Below are 6,038 nucleotides of genomic sequence, written 5' to 3' on the forward strand. Positions count from 1 at the left end.
TACACTTTTCTAGGGGAAGAGCTGAAATAAGTTATAGCATCAGTTAGCAATGCACTTACAGATAAAAATAGAGAGCAAGGGATAATATAATTTTAATTAAGTATTTCACTTTACGGTTAATTTTTTTGATGTGTTGTGTTTTTCCAACATGTTGGATTTCAATAAAATGTTAGCTCATGACCAACTGCTGCTTTTAATGGCTTTTGGACCAATGTTGTTGCACATTTATTTTAAGTAGGGTGTTTCCAAAGGGACAGCTGTTACCACAGAGCCAAGGTCCACAGAAACTTATGGTGTGTTTATCAGTCATAATTGGAAAGATTTACATTCCATTGTGCAGTGACAAACCTTGGATGGCAATTTACAAATAGTGTGTAGTCTATGTACTTGAAGAGATAGAGAAGTAGATGCAGGAGTTTCTGGGGCTATGGTTTTGCCTTCAATTTTCTATTTGATGACACAGATGTGTATGGATTAACAACAGACACTTGGGTGAGGATTAGGATGTTTTTCCCAAATGTGAAAAAGGATGTCCAGCCAAGTGGTAAAGGCATAAAGTCCATGAGAGTTTAGCAATCTCTAGTGATGGTCAGGAAAATAGCATTTACAAGTCCTATAATGGTATCACCAGGTCTCATCTGGTGACTTGACTATAACAGTAGGACTCAGAGATATGATGTTCAGAGACCAGGTGGGCCAACCATTGGTGGGTATCCAGTCCCAAACTTTGGAATATTTGGTGTTAATGAAATGTTTCTGGGTTTTAACTCAGGAAACTGGCAAGAGCTGAGAGGAATTCAAGCCATAGAAAAAGACTGGAAAATAGATTTATCAGAGCAGAATCTTAGAACAAAGATAAAAGCTAAGAAATTATCCTATGAACTATGGGACTTGGCTTTGAAACTCAAACATATAGGTGCTGTTATTCAAATGAGTTCTTATGATGAAGGAGAAAGCATATCAACCAACATTTGGGAATCAGTGTGGGAAGCCAAAGATTAACATCCAGATTAGAGCTATAGTATGGATAATTTAAAGAGCAAAACCACTAAAATGTAGATTCTATGGGAAGAAGATATCTTGTCTGCCTCTTCATTGTTGCCTCTCCAGTGCCTAGAAAATAGCCTGGTACATAGTGAGTGCTCATTGTATATTTTCAAAGGAGTAAGTAGAGGGTATAGAGTTCTCCATGCATCTAAAAGTGGTTTTGATAGAGCAACTTAGTTATAGCTTACCTTAGTCAAGGCTGACTCAGGGTAAGAGAGAATCCTGCTTTTCCAATAGGGAACCAAAAGGTGCAGTGGGAGGTTAGAGAAGGAAAGTGCAGGGTGGAAAAGACTGAGAGAGAGAGACTGGCTGACCCAGCCAATGATAGAGCTTCTTTATGCGGCATCTCAACTACTCAACCACTAGGGTCATTGTCATGACTTGAGAACTAATATTGAGGTCATTTCAATTCTTTAGGATTTTGACACTAAATTAGATTAGATTCCAGTCTGTCCTATATAAGTGCACTTTCCAATCCCAGCAAGAATTAGGTGTAATCTGAAACAATTGGTTATAAACCATCCCCTATGCACTTACTTCATTTGTCTTGCCTCTTTATGGGACCAGCCATTAAGGCACTGAGGTGGGAGAGGGAGCTGTTGGTTGTGTATTTTTTCAACCTCTTCTATTAATCAAATGACTTAAGGGAGGGGAAGATGTATTTTTCAAGGAATGTGACACAGGTTCATAAAACGTGTAACAATATAAAATATAAACTAGTTGCCTTGTAAATTCTTGGTGGCAATTATAAAGAGAAAAAAGTGATGTGTCATCCTTAGATAATTTATAAGTCCTGTGCCTAGATACAGGAATATCAAGATAATTGAACATTTTCTCAACAACTTGGAATAATGAATGACCAAGAAATAGGTAGTTTTACTTGGAGTAATGAAAACCAACTGGAGAAAGTTACCAGAAATATAGTAAAATGGAATACAATAAAAATTATGCCAATAAAAAAACTTTCATGGTGAAACATGGAAGCAGTAGGACATGTGATATTATGTCCAATAATTTAATTATAGGTATTTCTTGCTGCCTGATGTCTCCCTGTGTAAAACTCAGGACATATTTTTGGCTTAACACTTCTCTCTATCTGAAACCAATATCCAAACTATAGCAATTTATGCTCAAGAACCAAATAGATTTGCATAGAGAGGGATATGTGTATATAATAAACAACTTTAACTGATGTAAGTAATATTACCCAGGACATTTTCCTCAGTCTAGAGGACACAACAATTAATAAAAATAAAAGCTACAGTTATTCCCTGGCTTAGCACCCATATGCTGGATGCTTGAAAACACAGCCCTTCTAATTTCTATGCTTGATCTTGGAGATTTCTTTCAATCTGATATAGGCCTCTGCTCCTGCTTCCCTGTGGGTTACTGACCATCTGGGATTGTCTCAGTGACCACTGTAGCCACATACTGTGGTCACTACTTACTATTGTTCCTATTCTTGTCATCCTTATCTCTTGTGGGGACAGACATTATTCAGTAGCTGGGATGATGCTTTGGGGACAGCTCATCCTCATCTCTACCCCTAGTCATAACTATAACCTCTTTTACAAATTTTTGTCTCCTTATTTGTGTCAGAAACTGCTAACTGCCCTCCAGTATCCATTTGACCTTGGCAGGAGGCCCTCTAGCAAGAAACCACATATCCTAGCCTTTTGCATTTCAGTGTGGCTATGTGACACATGAAATGGGAATTTGGACAATGAAATTGTGTGATTACCTAGGTGACAAAATTATCTGTACACTAAACTCCCACGGCATGCAATTTGCTGTGGAATAAACCTGCACATGTACCCCTTGAACCTAAAATGAAAGTTGGAAAGAAAAAAAAAATTAAAGTGAGAGAAATTTGTTCTATTTCTGTATTATGCCCTTAAGCAAAGGAACTGTTTTTCCTCCATTTCATTTTTTTCTTCCTTTTGCCTGAGAAGTGGTGACAACTGGAGCTGCCATCTCACATCCAAAGATGGAAGGCATGTGTTAAGGATAGTAGAGTTCTCCCATTTACCGTGAAATGTTCATCTCTGGCTTATTACATGAGAGTCTAATTTAATCTGCTATATTTAAGGACTCTGTCATAGCAGTTTAGCCTGACTTATGCAAGCAGCTCTTTCCAGGAGTTAGGTGTCTGCACCACATGCTAGACCTGATCAGCTCTTCCTGGACCTGTGGCCTTGAGTCATGTTAATATTTTTAGAACTTTTGATTTCTTTTATCCTGGGCAAGCCCGTGGGCCAGTGCACTTCTTTCTCTTGGAGTTCATGGTGCCAACCCTGCTCCTCTATGAAGCTAGTTTCCATTTTATCTCTGACCTTAGAACCTGATGGCAGGCTTGCCAACATGCCTTTAGCTTCTCGGTGGGAATTTGCTGTTGAGAGCTCATCAGCGACTCCTCCACTGTAGGATTCTGCACTTGTGCTTTCTGTCTGGAATGCTTTATCTCCAGATCTTTGCATCATTTACTTCTTAGCTTGAATATTATAAGCCTCACACCTCACCCCACACTGCACTCTTTCCTTCATTGCCCTCTTATATTTCCTTTATAGCATTTCCTACCCTCTAAATGATTGATTAGTTTACATGCTGAATGATTGAATCTCCTAAAAGACATTAAGATTATAAGTTATGGCATCCTCAAGCAGATAGAAGTCAAGCTAAATATATAAAATGATAGTCTAGCCTGATAGAAGTTTTAGTAAAATTTGAAACTGAATCTGGAAAGTTTCCTCTCTAAAATTTTTCTTTATGTATTGTGGCTCATACCTACTAATGTGTAGAGCCCTAAGACATGACACAGAGTGACTTAGGTCTGGAAAGTTTTAGAAATTAAAAAAACTAACAATTCCTGGAAAAATAGTATGCGGGTATCCGTTTAATAATAAAACATTCAATTATAATTTCAACATCAATTAATTTATTTATCAGCATAAATAAATTGACCAAATTATGTTAGACAAATACTTAAAAAAATCCTATTTGCCCAAATATGTGCACCCATTCTATTTAAACTGATTATGATATCTTTCCCTCCAGCATGTTATATTTCTGTGTGATTTCATCAGGATTTAAGCCATCTAGGTCCCAGTGGTCTAATCAATGTATACCTCTTGTACTTCTGCTACTTTTTCTACTGGCACTTCTACTTGTAGAAGGGGTTGATGTGGAAGTTCTGGTGTTTGTATGTTTTGGTGCTGATAATTTGCTGACTTTCAGTTATTAACCATGAAAATGTCTTCTTGGTCCTTTAAGTTTCTTCCCTCGGCTTTGCCTTTTCTTTCTGGTAAACATCTATAGTGAGTTGAAAAGTTGAAAATGTCCCCTAATATGCATGTTTGCCTGGAACATCAGAAGTAGGATATTTGCATATGTAACTAACAAGGATTGAGATGAGATCCTACAAAAAAATAAGGCCATGTGGAGATGGAGCAGAGATTGGTGTGCAGTGCCTGCAAAGCAAAGAACAGCAAGAATTGCTGCCAGCCACCAGGAGCTGGGGATGAGACAGGAATCCTCCCCACAGCCTCCAGAAGGAAGCAACTCGGCCGACACCTTGATTTCGGATTTCTGGCCTCCAGAACTGTGAGAAGAAATTTCTGTTGTTTTAAACCACCCGGTTTGTGGTAATTTGTTATGACAGCCCTAGGAAATGAACACTGAATGTCTCTGGCTTATGAGGCTGTAGTCTGAGTGACCCCTCTGAGCTGTGCCTTGGGTAGAGGAGGCCAGTGTTTTGACTCAGACACAGTCGGTTCTCATTTCCTGTTCCCAAGGCTGTCTCAGATACAGACTATAAACTAGTTACCTTTTAAAAGTGCCATATTCCTTAAAGCTATAATCGACAGTAGGATCAATTATAGTCCAAATTCAGGCTTCTGCTATCTAATCCTTGATTCATAGTTTTGTGAAAATACACCAGACATACTTAAGCTTTCATTATTTCTAGTAATAATGAATATAAAAGAGTTAAAAACAGAAATCAAAACCTGATTTTGAACATATGACTTTTTAAAGGCATTTTTTAAAAAATGCAAGGCCAGCTGTGTCCATTGTAGCTCCAGGAACCCTAATGTACTACTAGAAAGAATGTGGGTTCCATAATCTGTCATTTTCTCTATTTAATTTCTGTTGAAGAATTTCACTGTGTCCTTTGGGTATCTCCATTTCATTCATTAATGAGTCCTGGGGATATGAAATGAATGATGGGACTAAACTGTCAGACAGGAGAGAAATACTGTGAATTTTTTTCCCTGTGTGATATTGCTACTTTCAGCTTAATTCTCCTGCTTCAGGCCCCTGTCATATTAGCCCTATATTTTCAACAAAGGACTAAATAAAAGCCTAATGTTAATTTATTTTGGTTTCCTACTTAGGGTTAAGTCATTCCTATTTTCATTTTTAAGTTTTAGGCTCTTATTCTAAGTTTGTTGGCAGGTTAAAATGAATTGCTTTGAATTATGATGATTTGGGTTTTTAGGCCTTTTGGGTGAATTATTAATATGAAAGATAGAGGAAAAGAAAGCCTATCATTTAGTTTTATTTTTGTTAACTCTCTATGAAGTATTTCTTGAGTAAATGTTAGGATGCAATAGAAAAGGCAAAGACATTTGCATTTAATAGTCCATGTTTGAGCTTTTAGAAATATCTGCATAACATCATTTTTTTGTTGCTTTTCTTTTGTAGGCACGGATTGCTGTTCCACTGTTAGGCTAGCCTCATAATTCACTTAAATGAATGGTTTTGTATTCTATTTTACTTGGAGAAGAAAGAGAAGCCAATTTTAGACACTGGTTCATTGACTATGCATTTTCACATCCGTATGATATACTTGTTCATTCATGTAACATACGCTTACCGGTCACCTTGTGGTGTTAGAGGCCCAAATGTAAACACCTCAAACTAAACTTAAACCTCTTTCACCTGTTTCCCCAACCCATCCATCAGTTTTATATCCCTAATCAAGACTGATGGTA

This window comes from Nomascus leucogenys, chromosome 3, assembly GCF_006542625.1.
Source record: "Nomascus leucogenys isolate Asia chromosome 3, Asia_NLE_v1, whole genome shotgun sequence".
NCBI classification, from domain to species: Eukaryota; Metazoa; Chordata; class Mammalia; order Primates; family Hylobatidae; genus Nomascus; species Nomascus leucogenys.